General features: G+C 41.5%; 1 protein-coding gene across 3 annotated transcripts in view; it reads left to right on the forward strand.

Annotated features, from left to right (window-relative positions):
• The first annotated feature begins 4473 nt into the window (after positions 1-4473).
• LOC145344813 (uncharacterized) overlaps positions 4474-17171 on the forward strand; it is a 1415987-nt gene continuing 1403289 nt past the window's right edge. For all 3 annotated transcript variants that reach the window (XM_080191980.1, XM_080191983.1, XM_080191981.1), the window contains exon 1: positions 4474-4486. The gene's annotated coding sequence lies outside the window, so the exon portion shown is untranslated. The remainder of the gene's footprint in view (positions 4487-17171) is intronic.

The raw sequence follows: 17171 nt of genomic DNA on the forward strand, positions 1-17171 counted from the left end.
AACCAAATAATTAACAGATGATCATCTGGGTTGATTTTATAATGGGAGATCAGCCTAAGTGGTTGAAAAAGAATGGTGAAAATTTATAAATTTACTGCTACCTGGACCCTTGGATCTAATATTTTGTCATCACGGACTCAAATTGTCTCCTTGGGGAGACATTTCATGAAGAAATGTTTTGTGACATCTGTGCCTCACTCTTTTTGGATAAGCTATCCTAGATTTTGATGTACAGAATGCTAGTGCACTGATGTAAAATGTTACTTAAACAAAGTGTTCAAGTCTCTTGCAGTTATTTGTGTAGATGCAGATTAGTGCTTTTAGCTGTAAATTGTTCATGTGAATTACTCCTGAAGTTCCAAAGTCACCTCCATAAAGAACGAAATTGGGCAGGGGATCTGAAACTGAAGGTGTGTTTGTCAACTTTCAAGTATCAGAACCCAAAGCTAAATGCCCCCACCTTTCATTTCACTTTTTGTGCATGAATTAAAACAGCAACGTTGTTTTGTGTGGTTTATTTGCATTCTAACACATTGCTATCAGACCACAGTATGTTTTGTGAGTTCATAACCATGATTATTCATTCTTTGGAGCAAAATCATGCCAGTTCAACTTCCCAGAGAGTGGAATGGCAAATACGATCACTAGAACATTTGGTTCATTTTTGTTCAGGGAGCAAAGAAAATTCTAGGACTTGATAATCAACTCCAGGTTGGAAAATTGAAGCTCTGGTCAGTTCCAGGTACCCAAAGTTGAATCCCATCAGCTTCACCCATATGTTGCAATTGTCAAATATAAATATCCTAATTTGAGTTGGCAGAAAGCTTGATGCCAAATTAATGGTGCCAAGTATTACAGACATTGGGTGGTGCCAGCAAAGTGGCAGTGACTGACAGTAACAATGATGGGGTTAGGGGCTGTCATACAAAGATATAAAATAAGAATAGAAGTAGGCCATTCAAGCCCTTAAACCTGCTTCTATTTCAAATTCCACATTCCCATTAATTCATGAACCTTTGATTCCCCCTCCTTTAAAATATTCAATGACCTCACCTCAATCTAAGACATTGAGTTCCAAAATCTCATAGCCCTCTGAGAGAGAAACATTTTCCCCATCACTGTCCTTTCAGGGGGAATCCCCTAATTTCAAAACGACATCCCTAATTCTGGACCCTTTGACAAAATAAAAACACTCTTTCCATGTCCACCTTGTCAAGACCATTGAGGAATTGTATACTTCATCCTTCACTCTTTGAAACACCATTGGAAATGGCCCCATCCTGTCCAACCTATCCTCAATCTAAATACCAATCTAGTAAACTTCCTCTAAACTGCCTCCCAGGCATTTACATCCTTTCTTAAATAAGGAGACCAGAACTTCACGCAGTATTCCAGATATGGTCTCACCAATGCCTGATATAGATGTAAATATGAATTACATCCTTACTTCTATGTTATTCCTCTGAGAAGAAAGCGTAGAACTCTATTTGCCTTCCTAATAACTGACCGTACCTGCATACTAATTCTTTGTGACTCATGCATTAGAACGCCCAGATCCCTCTGTACCTCAGCATTATGCACCTGTTCTTCATCTATGTAATACTCTGCTTTTTTATTCTTCCTACCAACTTAATGCTTTCCCACATCTGCCAGATTCTTTCTCACTCACTCAACCTACCTATAATCCTTCTGCAGCCTTTTCATAACATACTTTCCCACCTATCATCGTAAATTGTAAAATGTTGAGGTCTCAGCACCTTCAGAGTTCCATTTATCACAACCTGCCAATCAGAAAAAAAAATCATTTATCTCCAGCCAGCGAATCTTCAATCCATGCCAATATGTTACCCCACACTATGAGCATTTATTTTCTGCAGTAACCTTGGATGTGGCAGCATATGAAATGCTTTCTGGAAATCTAAGTACAGCATATCAATACATTGTCTTTATCCATAGCACATGAAACTACTTCACAGAACTCCAATAAATTGGTTAAATATGATTTTTGTGATGGTGTATAGTTTTGTTTACAGGAATGGTGTGAGGAGCCAGTGAGAATAGTAACCAGCCCAGTCACAGTATAACGCTTAAGATTATTTACAACATTAAGGAAAAACATATATACATGAACAGGTCTATAATGATCTAAGACAGTTACATACAAGGAACGACTAAACACTCCCGCACATTTTAAGTCAAAATTGTTCTGTTAGTTTCAAAGTACATTTACTACTTGGATGTTGTATTGAAAAAGGGACGTCCTGAAAGAGTTCTTTCAGGACATCCCTTTTTCAAAACAACATCCAACTGAATAGGTCTATAAGTAAAGGCTAACTTACAGTTACCACACTCCACTTGTGCTGCACATTTAACCTGACAGTTGTGCACCAGACCGCAGTGTAAAGAGTGAACAAAATGGTTATGCTCATGAATGATGTAGATCCTGAGGGAACATTGATGTCAGACTCCCTGTGCTGCAGAGTGAGCAGGCAACATTCAGGGGCAATATACCCCCTCAGGAAATCTTTGTGTGTATCGGTGGTGGGCACCCTGTTGCTGGGTGGTCACACGCAGCCCATCTGGGTTCTGATCAGAGACATTTCCCTAGGGTGAAAGGTCATTTGCAAGTGGGCACAGATTCAAGGTGAGAGGGAGATGTGCGGGGGTGATTTTTCACACACAGGGCAGCAGGTCCTGGAATGCACTGCCGGTGGAGGTGGTGGAAGCAGGCACATTAGCAACATGCAGTGTGCATCTCAGTAACCACATGAATGGAAGGGGAACAGAAGGATAGAAATTGCACATAAGTAAAAAGTAGCAGGTCTAAATAAGGATTAGGATTTGGCACAGAGATCATGGTGAGTGAACAGACCTGATTCCAATCTTGTGGCGCGCTGAGGTGAAGGAGGGACACTCATGCAGCCCACTCACTAGCCTAGGTTGCCAATCAGTGGTAGATATAGTGTAAAGTAACGGTTTGAAATAACAGCCTACGGTCTCTCTCTCTATAAGAGATGTTGCAGGTATATGAAACACATTTTCAGTGATTTACAAATGGAAAATCATCATCTCCAGCCCATCAACAAGCTCCTCATGAGACTGAACAGGCCGTTTGTTGGAGATGAGTGCATTCCTGATTTCCACCCCTCCACTTTCACTTCAAAAACTACAGTATGTCCCACCAGGTGAGGGGGACACTGACATGATGGCTGGAACTCTACCATCTTGTCCGTCACAGAATTAGCACTGGCAAGGGTCTGACGATGGAAATGTCCATTGACCTCGAACGGGAGTTTCCGGTCTCACACGACCGAGGCTGTGAAACCCCACCCCCTCTCTCAGAGCGCCATTTTCAAAGCGTGCCTGCTCCTTTCTGCCCCCCCCCCCCCCGACCCCCCCCAACCAGCAACTGAAAAGTCCTGCCTGGAAATCCAGTATCCCACCCTCCTGCATCCCCAGCTCCTCAAAACAGGAGTAGGCCATTCAGCCCTTTGAACCTGCTCCACAATTCATTTAGATCATGGCCGCTCATCAAATTCAATATCCTGATCCTGCCTTCTCCCACCCCCTTGATCCCCTAGACCAATATCTAATTTCTTCTTGAAATCTCACAATGTTTAGACCTCAACTGTGTGTAGGTTTTACAATACTTCTATAGAACATTGGCTGGACCCATCCTATATCACCTAAAAAGGATTTAGGGGCATTGGAGAAAATGCAGAAAAGATTTATATAATTAATGCCAGAACTTAAATGTTGTAACTATCAAGAAGGGATGAACAGACTGGAACTCTGTTCTCATAAAAAGAATAGACTAAGGGGTGACCTGATAGTGATCTTTAAAATGATCAAAGGAATTTGGAAATGTATACATAGAGAAGATATTTCTATATGCGCAGGGAATAAAAGATGTCATTCCTAGATATAAGGTCATCATTAATTAATCGAATGGGAAATTCAGGAGAACTTTCTTTTGCCCAGTGAGTGATTAGAATGTGGAACTCGCTACCAGCAGGAATGATTGAGAACAATAGCTGAGATACATTCGACACAAAGCTAATTAGACACATGAGAAAGAAATGGATAACAATTCTGATAATGTGAGATAAAGTAGGGTGGGAAGAAATTCCTGTGGAGCAGAAGCTGTACTGTGGATCAATTGGACTGAATTGCCTATTTGTGCAAGTTCCATATAGGTAAGCCATGATAATAACTTCATAGGAATAAGACAAAAAGTAAAACTCTCAAGCTGTACTTCTAACACACAATCTATAAATAGATCCGGCTCATTTTTCAGTTATTTTTCTGGTGGTTCTGCTGTACAGTTTATATTTTAACAGCTTGATGAAGGCAACACCCTTATGTTGCGAATCTTTTTCAAGGCAGGATTTATTCACAGAAGCTGGAAGTATCCAACAATCAAGGCAGTGGTGAAATTTGCAACACTGAATAATTCAATTTTTTGGACTTGAAGAGAGGGCGAGAGGTACTTTTTTATTGTTGCATATTTTGTACCTGTGATTTTACCAATAAGTTGAATTGAATATTTGCGTGCGTTTATTATTAGTCATATATTGGAGCAAACCTTTCCCTTATGACACAGAAGATCACACACTGAGATGGCATGTAGGAACTTAAGGGGTCAACATTAACATACCCATTATGTAACCTTCCCAATTTTATGTGCATGCTTTAATAAGATCTCAGATGAGATGTGTAATAGTTGCCCATTTGAACATAGCTGATATCTCACCATGTGTGATCTTTGGAGCCATGAGTGAGAAAGCAGAAAATGATTACAATCATTGAATGAGGCAGCACAGAAGGAAGATGTCAGCTGGTGCAAAAACTAATCCAATGAATCCCACTTTTCAGCCCATTTCCCCATAATTTTATATTTTTTTCAATGAAAAATGAATGACTGGTGTAGGCTGGCATACATGAGGAAAGAAATGATAAGCTTACATGGTTTGAAAATACTGTTTGATTTGTTCATTACATATCCTGATAGGTAGCTTTGGAAAATGGAATTGAACAATTTAATTGCTTGTTTCGTGATTCGTAACTTTGATTACCTGGATATATTTGAGTGAATCCAATGGTTATTCGAGTCAATTAACTGCAAGTGCTAAAATATTTTGCAAGCATGATTTACAGCCTGCAGTTTGGAAGTGCAAGGTCAGCTTCTCCATGCAGGATGAACTTATGATGGTCACAAAACATTTTAATTGAGTCAGCAGGAAGCAAAATCCTCGGGATTATAAAATTGAGCTAGTCAATGGCATGTGTGTGGATTGAGTTCCTCCCACTGTTACCTACGCCAGTATTACAATCCCAAACACTCCACAACAGCAATAACAAAGGTTTGAGCTCATTAATTGCAAGGTTAGTAACCTAAACAAGCAGTTCAGAGAAGTTATTGCAGGCAAACTCGGTTTGGTATTTTTTTTAGGGTAAACAATTGCGCTGAGAGTTCACGGAGCAAAATGTTGCTTTCTCAAAAGCAAAACCAAAAGGAGGCAAGAGTTCTATTTTACCAGAATTTTAAAAATTCTCACTCTACTATGTTTTCAACTCTCTTTCTGCCAGTGTTCTCCTCTTTCAACAATATTAACCTGCGATAGAAACACTAAAGTGCAGAAGGAGGCCATTCGGACCATCTGCACTGACAACAATCTCACCCAGGCCCAATCCCCATAACCCCACATATTTACCCTGCTAATCCCTTTAACCAACACATCCCAGGACGCTAAGGGACAGTTTAGCATGGCCAGTCAGCCTAACCCACACATCTTTGGACTGTGGAAGGAAACCGGAGCACCCAGAGGAAACCCACTCAGGCACGTGGAGAATGTGAAAACTCTGCACAAAGAGTGACCCAAGCTGTGAATCGAACCCAGATCCCTTGAGCTGTAAGGCAGCAGTGCTAACCACCGTGCCGCCCTTAAATTATGCAACGATGTATTCATAGAATCCCTACAGTGCAGAAGGAGGCCATTTAGTCCATCGGATTTGCACCAACTTCCTGACTGTCTTATCCAGGCCCTCTTCCTGCCCTATCTCCATAATGCCGCCATGGCTAATCCATCTAACCTACACATTTTGGGACGCCAAGGAAAATTTACCATGGCCAGTCCACCTAACCCACATATCTCTGGACTGTGGGAGGAAACCAGCGCACCCAAAGGAAACTCATATAGACATGGGAAGAACTTACAAACTCTACAGTCGCCCAAGGTCGGAATTGAACTCGGATCCCTGGCACTGTGAGGCTGCATTGCTATCCACTGCGCCACCCAGTGTTAACCTCATCCTTCAGTTTATTTTTTGTCCTTTCTACCAGTTGATTCCCACTGTGATTCAGAACAGATGAGCGCTCGAGTGTTCGCCATTTATTCTTTCATGGGGTGTGGGTATCGTTGGTAAAACCAGAATTTGTTGCCCATTCCCAATTGATCTTGAACTGAGTGGCTTGCTAAGAAGTATCAGAGGGCAGTTAAGAGTCAACCACATTGTTGTGCGTCTAAAATCACACGTAGGCCGGACCAGGTAAGGACGGCAAAGTTCCTTCCCCAAAGTGAACCAGATTTTTTTTATGATAAATGTTATTAACTGAGACCAGCTTTATTATTCAAGAATAATGAGTTGAGTTTAAACTCCATTTGCTGTAGTGCTGACATGTTGAACCCATGTCCCCAGAGCATTAGCTCAGACCTCTGGATTACTGATGTAGTGACATTATCAGTACACACTGTCTTGACTTCAACATGTTGCATTACTAATTGGGCACAGTAAAATTATGTTTTAATAACTAGATACCTTGCTAATAATATACAAAACTCAAATGTCAACAACTTTGGACATGATTTATGGCAACAAATGAAAGATACTTTATCATTTAAAGACACCAGATAAATTTAGTGCAATTGCACTGACTTAATTCATGTACCATGAATGAAGATGATGTGAAGATGGATCTAGTTTAACCTTTGTGCTTGTGTTCTTTGTGAATAAGTGTTCTGCAGAACAAAATGATTTTTCTAAGGTCCCAGACGCCATTGAGTCATTTTGGCACTTGATGGCTTTAGTGTACCAGATTGTGCATGGGGCAGTCAGTCAGAGTTGAGATTTAGGTTTTAGTTGAGCCAGTCAATGGGATAAACTTCCCCTCTCCTGTTTTACAAAGGACACATCTAAGTGAAATGAAGTTACTAATTTTAATCCAGATGTTTGTGATGTGATTCACACAACAGCACCAAGATTACTGTGTAGCTTTCCTTGCTTAAAAAGTGACATACATTATTTTAGAATGTCAGAGAAGGTTCTGTTAGAAGGTCTTCTGAGGAGTGGTTGAGCAATTTGGACCTCTACTGTTCGGAGTTTAGAAGAATGAGAGGTGATCTTAATTAATCATATTCTAAGAGGTTTTAGCAAGACAGATGTTAAAAACATTAGTTCCCCTGTGGGGGAATGTAGAACTGGAGGCACAATTTAAAAATAAGGGATCTCATATTGAAGTAGAGGAATTTATTCTCTGAGAGTTGTTAGGTTTTGAAATTCTCTTGCCCAAAAGGCAGTGACACAGTGGCATTTGATCTGAGTAATAACACATTGTCAGTATTTGGCAGTCTCACAAACAAAGCTGGTCACTAATACATGGAGTTTGTTGTAAGACTACACATACACTTATAGAGTGCTTATATGAACATAGAATATTTAGGGTTCAGTTAGTATATTGAAAGCTGAGTTAGATTTCTGATTTATGATCTCCATGCGTTTCAGGTGGGTATCTCTGTTCAATTATTGTTTCAATACCCAAGTCTTTGCATTTTTAATGTCCCTTCCTCAGACAGTTAAGAGTTTAGATGGTTGTCTGGATTATAGGAAATGTCTCTCTCATCACATTCCCATCATAGAATCCTTACAGTGCAGAAGGAAGCCTTTCAGCCCACCGAGTCTGCACCAATCACAATCCCACGTATTCACCCTGCTGGTCTTCCTGATACTAAGGGACAATTTAGAACAAAGAACAATACAGCACAGGAACAGACCCTTCGGCCCTCCAAGCCTGCACCGCTCATGTACCCAACTAGACCATTCGTTTGTATCCCTATTTAGCATGGCCAATCAGTCTAATCCATACATCTTTGGACTGTGGGATGAAACAGGAGCACCTGGAGGAAACCCATGCAGATACAGGAAGAATGTGCAGACACCGCACAGACAGTCACCCAAGGCTAAAATTGAACCAGGGCAATGCTAACCACTGTGCCACCATGCTGCCTGAGAGTGATATTTTAGTTTCTCACCTTCAGCTTGGAATGTGCCTTGCATTTTAAGCAATTTGCCCTGTCTCAGTTCAAATCGCAAAAGTTCCAGTCAGTTGAAAGCTGAAGAATCGTGGTTTAAAAAAAGGAAAGGGGGATAGGCTTGTATGGCAAAACTTGAATGGCAAATTTCAGAAGATTTATTCAAGCAAACAGTTTAGAGCTGTGTTTTCTATAACCTCAGAAAGCACACAGATGGAGTGCCATTCCTCATCCTTTATCATTTATCGGAAGGGTAGCATGGTGGCACAGTGGTTAGGATGGCGCGATGGCACAGTGGTTAACAGTGCTGCCTCACAGCACTAGGGACCTGGATTTGATTCCGGCCTGGGGTTACTATCTGTGTGGAATTTGCACCTTTTCCCCGTGTCTGAGTAGGTTTCCACTGGGCACTCTGGTCTCCTGCAATCCAAAGATGTGAGGGTGAGGTTGATTGGCCATGCTAAATTGCCCCTTAGTGTCCAAAGATATGTAGCTTAAGTGGATTAGCCATGGTGAATGTGTGGGCTTGAGACAATAGGGTAAGGAATGGGCATGTGTGGGATGTTCTTTCGGAGAGTTGGTGCAGACTTGATGGGCCGAATGGCCTCCTTCTACACTGTAGGAATTGTATGGATCCTAACTTAATTGAATTTTCCAATTGAAAGGGGTTGAATTTTGCTTTATCAATGCCTAGACAATATTACTGTGGATAGATATATGAGAATGTAAGTATATTAGCCTTTATCTAATGATCATAATTTTTCAACAGCATTGATAATTGTTGATCAATGATCCCACATCTGGCATGAAAATCCTGAAGGGAAATGAATTTGAAAACATACATTACTTCAACATTGAAACGCCAGATTGAGATAGAGACATACTACAGATAGAATCATTGCGTTGAAAGTTTGTATCAGTAACAGCATCTCCTCACTTTCATTTCATTTCATTTTGTCCTTAAATCCCAAAACTGATTCGAAGTCAGACCGCCCAAACCCACAGCAAGTGAGTTGTTGACGTTCCCTTTCAATGCAACGGTTAGACTGCATTTAAGTCCAGGTACCAAATATATCAAAGCTGGTTGTGCTTTGCCAATTTTTGTAATTATGCTCGTTTGTTTCATCCTTTAACTGCATTGCTCGATTTATGACCAGCAACACTCGAGTTTCACTGTGACAGGGGCGAATCCACCCTCTTGCTAGAATTACGGAACTGTTAAACGTGAGTGATTCTGTGCGCATCAAACTTATTTTTAGACTATGGTTAGAAATACAACAATATTCTTCAATTACTTATGGAAAGATTGAAAATTACAGCGAGCTCAACACTGCTGCCAGAGCACAAGCTGAGTGAACTGCAGTCCCTGAATATTTTGAGAATGTAAGTGGAAGCTTCCAACATGTTTATATATAAAAACATTATTCTTTGTAGAGAAAGGTTTATTTCTCTCTCTCTCCCTCTGTATATTATATCAAAATATCTGAATATATATCTACCTTTATATACAAACAAAATTACTCTCAATTTATGTGATATATTTAAATAATTTACACTTTGGCATTAAAAAGCGAACACAATTGCATTTTTTTTTTGCTTGATTTGTAAGATTGCCGTAGAAATTTTCAGTTTCTCGTGTTCCTTTGGCCACGGTAAAATTGGGACTGGGGGAAAGTAGGGCATCATTTTTTTACAGACACAAGGGAGACAAATAGGTCACACTGGACTCGTGCTGTGTTGGAAGCTTTTCTCTTTGGTAAACACAGGTGCCAGGCTGTTGTACTACACTTAAGCTGACACTCAAATGGTTTCGTAGCAACCAATTTTCCTGCGCATTATATTAGGGGCTCTCTGATTCCTGGTCCAAGCCATTAGCTCGCTAATCCCCTATCTCAAATATATGAAACACCCAGAAACGGATCAGCCACATTTGCGTCTGATAAGTGCTAACTTTTCCAAAAGGTTATAACTGCATCTTTGATTTCGACCAGGATGTTCTTGACAGGATTTTGTAAGCTAATCCACTGATATGTTAAGAAAATAGTATCATCTACATGTTTTTTGTGTGTTACAGATAATCAGTTAATTTATAATCCAGTGCATATTTTGTTTCAAAAGACAAGCATTTAATATTTAACCATTCATCTGTAAAACAAATATTGAAGCTTGTTTTGTACTGATTTAGCGTTGATGCACATTTCTGTGCTGATGGATCATCAGTGTGTACAATCATACTGATGTAATATTCTCTTTCAGGGAATGTTATATTGGTGTGTTTTCTCAGCATGGCATTTAAATAAAGGGTACATTGACAACCTAATTATACAATGAAATGACCTTGCATCAATGTGGATCACAGCTTACAAGATAACACAGCATTTTACAGCATTGCATGTTATCCAAGGAATAGTGCATGCAAACTAAGGTTCAGTTAATAAATATCAACAGCTTTTCTCTGTTAAAATATTTAGCACATACTTTTCCCTCCCTCTCATGGCACTTGGTCCAATGTGCATGTGCCAGTGTACACTCGATAACCTGTGTCAACCAATTCTACTTTTTAATTACACCTTTAGCCTAGGGTGACTGAGACACCATATGTCTTTCAAACTAAGGCCTTGATTATATCTACAAGATACTTGCTAAATGTTATTTGGTTAAAAAAAAGTGTGCCACAATCTCTTGCTGAACTAAAAATCTTGATGCAGTCAGTTATGATCAGAAGTTTGCCAATTTTCTCATTAACTTCATTGACAAGAATTTTACATGGCACTTGGCTCTATTCACATCTGATATTTCTGAAAGGGTAGAAAAATGGACGTAGGAGACGGTAGAAGCAAAAGTTCATCTGCGTCTTAAAAACAGGAAGAACGAAAGCAACAGATTATATTCTTATTGGACTAAGAGAACAAACCAAAGAATCCCATCTCTTTCTGTCAACAGTGGAATTGCCAAAATGGGCATTATGATGTCTCATGTATCAGAACAAAGGGCATGATTTGGATGTTAAGAAAAACATGAGATAACGGTAATTTAATTAGTAATTATTTTGTGTGTGACAATGAGAAAAATATATTTATACAGCACCTTTACTGACACCACAAAGCTATTGTTGGAAGAGTTTCAAGGGTATGAAAGACTTTGTAAGATAGGAACTGTGGCAACCAGTTTAACAGAGCAAGATCCCACAAACAGCACTGAGAAAATTAGTAGATATTTTGTTTTTAAGTTTTATTTGTTGGCCACAAGTAGGCTTACATTAATACTGCAATGAAGTCAATATAAAAATCTCTGAGTTGCCACACTCCAGCGCTTGTTCAAGTACACTGAGGGAGAATTTAGCCAATCTACCTAACCTGCATCTCTTTCAGACTATTGGAGGAAATTGGAGCATCCAGAGGAAACCCATGCAGCACTGGGAGAATGTGCAGACTCTGCACAGACAGTGACCCAAGCCAGGAATCGAACTTGGGTCTCTGGTGCAATGAGGCAGCAGCGCTGACCATTGTGTCACTATGATGCCCTATGCGATGTAGGTCAATAAGTAATTATTGGCCAGGATACCAGAGAGAGCTACCTTGCTCTCCTTTGAATAGTGATCTGTCATGCATGCAGGAGAGGCTTATAGGGCTTCAGTTTAACATCTCATCCAAAAGCACATCTCAAATGATGCAGCAGCTTTGCACTGGGGTGTCAGTTGGGATGACAAGCTCAAGGCTTTGGGTATTGGCATAAATATACAATTAGCTAGAGATCAAAAAACATGATTTACAATAATAAATAGAAAAGCATGGACTAAATTGTGAAAACAATAGAGAAAAGAAAGATGGCCTGTGTTGTTTTGTCAAGTTCAGGTCTCGGATGGGTTTCCTGAGGGTTTGTCTATTATCCTAAGAATACTACCGTAGGTTGTTATTCATAAAAATAAATAAAAATAAAATTTCAGATCTATACAGATAACTCAATGCTATACACAATGTTCTACTTCTTGCTTCCCACCAGATCCCCGTTAACTATGTAACATTGCGTTATAATTATCCCACTTGGAGTACTGTGCGCAGTTCTGGTTGCCTCACTACAAGAAGGATGTGAAAGCTATTGAAAGGGTGCAGAGGAGATTTACAAGAATGTTGCCTGGATTGGGTGGCATGCCTTATGAAGATAGGTTGAAGGAGCTAGATCTTTTCTCCCCTGAGAGACGAAGGATGAGAGGCGAACTGATAGAGGTTTATAAGATGTTGAGAGGTATAGATAGGGTGGATTCTCAGAGGCTATTTCCCAGGGCTGAAATGGTCTCTACGAGAGGACACAGGTTTAAGGTGCTTGGGACTAGGTACAGAGAAGATGTCAGGGGTATGTTTTTCACTCAGAGGGTGGTGAGTGAGTGGAATCGGCTGCCATCGGTGGTGTTGGAGGTGAACTAGTTGGGGTCTTTTAAGAGACTTCTGATTCAATACATGGGATTTAACGGGATTGAGGGTTATAGATAGGCCTGGTAGGTAGGGATATGATCGGCGCAACTTGTGGACCGAAAGGCCTGTTTGTGCTGTAGTGTTCTATGTTCTATGATCTAGTCATATCTGGACCAGGTGCTCTGAATGCTAACCCTATATCTCCCCAACAAGTCACTATCCCAACTATAGATACACTCCTCCAGAACTGAGCCTTGAACAGTGAGGGAGATACAATGGCTCTGAAATTGCAGGATAATTATCTTGGACTCCCAAGACTTTATCCATCAGAACAACAGTTTCATAGCCATCCACACTTATTCTGCAAACTGGCAAGAAAAAATAATTAAGGGAGAAGACTCAAAATAGCCAGGGTCAACGTTTTCTTTTCTGATTATCATGGTCTGACGCCTGAATAAGAACTGAGTAGCGGATAGTGGGAGCAGAAAGTTGAAAAAGATGTTTCAAGATGGACAAAAGAATAAGGAAAGAATCCAGAGCAATGAAATTCCATCTTGATTAAAATGGCGGGACAAGAGTCTTTGTACCAGCACAAGTTGTTTTCTCTGTGAGGTGACCTGTTGTCCTTCCCTGATTGATGTAATGCTGTAACGACTCAAATCCTGAGATTTGAGGGCAGAGACCAGAGGTTGGGGTTGGGGACAGAGTTTCTGACTTGGTACAAGTGCTTACTGCTGCAGGCAATGAGACTCATTGCGCAGTAAGTTATACTGAGGTGCAGTTTGCCTGTGTCCAGAGGTAAAGAAGAACACTGTGTCTTGGACATTGTTGGTGCGGCAGTGAAGTTAAATCTAAGAGCAAAACTAATACTCTCTACAATGAAGAGCTTGCCTGAAAGCTTGTGTATTGTGTCTATGGGGATGTAAGAATGGAGCTCCTGCTTGGCCAGTGGTCTGACACACAAGCTGGAAACCATCATCTCCAGGGTGCAGAGACTGGTTAATTCCAGTCCAGCATCATGCAGTGTGTGAAGATTGAGGTCACAGTTTTCATGGAACATCACATGCTTCCATGGGACAGAAATCCACTGCAAAGGAAGCTCAGGCAGCTGCTGTTGTCTTCTGGGCAGCTTAGTCACTGTGTAAGCCTCTTCTAATTGAACAGCCCAGATTAGTCCTCCCAGAAGATCACTGCGCTGGCTGATCAGAGATCAGTGATGCAGGAATCATAGAATCCTATTGTGCAGAAAGAGGCCATTCAGCCCATTGAGTCTGCACTGACCACAGTCCCACTCAGGCCCTATCCCTATAACCCCATACATTTACCCTAGCTAGTTCTTCTGCCACTATGGGACAATTTAGCATGGTCAGTCCACCTAACCCGCACATCTTTGGACTGTGGGAGGAAACACACACAGACACGGTGTACAAACTCCACACAGACAGTGACTCAAGCCGGTAATTTAACCTGGGTCCCTGGGGCTGTGAATCAGCAGTGCCTACCACTGTGTCACCCCATAACAACATGCAATGGAGCCAATTGGCCTTTCTCCAGATGCCCACAATCCTCCCTGTCTTTGCACCCCCTCCCCCTTACAGCCATCACTGCACCTTTGCACTGTCAGTCAGGCAGCTCAGACTGCGAAGCCCATTTTGAAATGGCACTGTCTGAGCGAGGCCACTGTGGCCCACAAATTCTTAAGGGCATTACAGAAGATTACCTGAACATTCCTCTTCAGAATCTCAACAACATCCACCTCATCTGCTATCATCACTCATTCTACATTTCATAGACTCTGTAGAGTGGTTAAAAACTCATATTGATAGTTACTGAGGGTGAACACGGTAGCACAGTGGTTAGCACTGCTGCTTCACAGCTCCAGGGTCCTGGATTCAATTCCCAGCTCGGGTCACTGTCTGTGTGGAGTTTGCACATTCTCCTCGTGTCTGCGTGGGTTTCCTCTGGGTACTCCGGTTTCCTCCCACAGTCCAAAGATGTGCGGGTTAGGTTGATTGTCCATGCTAAGAAATTGCCCTTTAGTGTCCAGGGATGTGTAGGTTAGAGGGATTAGTGGGTATAATGTGTAGGGATATGGGATAGGACCTGGATGGGATTGTGTTCCGTGCAGACTCGATGGGCCGAAGGGCCTCTTTCTGCACTGTAGGACTCTATGGTTCTAACACCAGATTTTTTGCAGTTTATAAATTTATAAATGCTGGTTTTCTCTTTCTGAATTCTGCCTTCATTTTTAATATATTTAAACAGAGCTGGTAGCAATTGGTGTCAGGGCGGAATAGTTTATAGTTATCTTCATGAGGATATGGTTGAAAAGTTTGAATGCAGATTACTGGAATTGTCTTTGTCATTTGGCTCTTCTCTCCTGCAGTAACGGGTCCTGCCTTGCCTGTCTTCGTCTCCTCTCATTCCGCTTCCGGAGCAGGCGGATTCCGTGGCAAAATCCCCGTTACCAACCACAACTATTCTCCTGGTAACTTGTGCAAGGCGACCAATTAGGTAGAGCAGAAAAACACTGACATTTTGGGGATGGCACACTGGTTAGCACTGCTACCTCACAGCACTAGGGACCCAGGTTCAATTCATGGCTTGGGTCACTATCTGCGTGAAGTTTACACATACTCCCCGTGTCTGCGTGGGTTTCCTCCAGGTGCTCTGGTTTCCTCCCACAATCTGAAAAATGTGCTGGTTAGGTGGATTGGCCATGCTAAACTCAGTGTACCCGAACAGGCACCGGATTGTGGTGACCAGGGGAGTTTCACAGTAAGTTCACTGCAGTATTGAGGTAAGCCTACTTGTGACAAATAAATAACCTTACTTGAATTTTCCAGATGAAGTCCTGAAAGATTTTCCAGGATGAAATCATGGGATCCCTACAGTGCAGAAGGAGGCCATTCAGCCCTTCGAGTCTGCACCGACTCTCTGACAGAGCAACTCATTCTGAAGAGGTGGCATAGGTCCAGTGGACCAGCTGGCCTATGTGGATGTTATTTCCATTCCATGATTCTATAATTTGAATTACTGACAAGTCCAGTATCTTTGAACAGACATAGAATCATAGAACTCTACAGTGCAGAAAGAGGCCCTTCGGCCCATCGAGTCTGCACCTAACACAATCCCACCCAGGACCTATCCCCATATCCTTACATATTATACCCACTAATCCCTCTAACCTACGCATCCCTAGACACTAAGGGGCAATTTCTTAGCATGGTCAATTAACCTAACCCTCACATCTTTGGACTGTGGGAGGAAACCAGAGTACCCGGAGGAAACACACGCAGACACAAGGAGAATGTGCAAACTCCACACAGACAGTGACCTGAGCAGGGAATCGAACCCAGGACCCTGGAGCTGTGAAGTAGCAGTGCTAACCATTGTGCTACCGTGCCGCCCATCCTGATAATCTGGAGAGAGCATTATACAGAGCTGTGCAATTGGCCCAATGGGCCATATTGGAGATTCACCTGGATGTGCAGAATGAGACTGTAGAATCAATCCGAAGAGGAAAAAGTACATTCTGCACTGCAGATCTAACTAAGGATGTGTGACTGATCCCTGAACAATAGTGATCTTGGAGAACAATGTTGAGGGCTAGTCATTCCTATCAGTTGCCATTATACACCTGGGAACAGGATTTCTGCTTAAGGCAGGGACATGCTTCAACTTCTTGAGCACAGTTACCATAAACCTGAAAAACTGCTGAAAAATTGCATTGATATCAATTGCTGTTAATGTGGTTCTTCTTGAGTTCTGTTGACTTGTACGGTTGACGTCTGCAGGGTAGTAGAGCTGGGGGGGAAAATAAAACAGACAAAATTTTGCCTTTCAGAAAATCGGAAGAAGTTATGTGGCTTATACAAGATTGTGAGATGTTGTAAAGCTCAGAGAGCCCACTGCTTTCATTAATTTTCACAAGACTTTTGATCTCGTGTCTCCTGTGGCCCTGTCGAAGAAGTTGGAACATAAAGCAGTGCATGGCATAATCTTGGATCTTATCCAGTTCCTAGATCCAAGTAAAGGCACATGAGAGTCTCAGTGAGCCTTGCACTCTTTCAAATGAGGAATGTGGCAAGGTCATTGAAAGTTAACCATTCATCATCAGTAATATCAGGGATGTCAAGGGATTTGGGGATTGGTAGTGAAAGTGTAATCAAGGCATAACGTCAGCCAGGATCTTACTGAATAGTTGAACGGGCTTGTGGGACCATAGGTTCTACTCCTCATTTCTTAAGTTTTAGCACAGTGATTGGCAGCCTAGGCTAGACAGTGGGCCACATGATTGTCCTCTTCCATCTCAGTGGGCCAGAAAATTGTAATCAGGTTTGTTCACTAATCATAATCCCACGAATAAGAACAAATACATTTAACACACCCCAAATATTTCATAATGAGTCATAGAAAATGCTTAATTTATATGTTAATGGTACTACCC

Source organism: Carcharhinus amblyrhynchos, chromosome 7 (assembly GCF_965287045.1).
Source record: "Carcharhinus amblyrhynchos chromosome 7, sCarAmb.v2.hapA, whole genome shotgun sequence".
Lineage (NCBI taxonomy): Eukaryota > Metazoa > Chordata > Chondrichthyes > Carcharhiniformes > Carcharhinidae > Carcharhinus > Carcharhinus amblyrhynchos.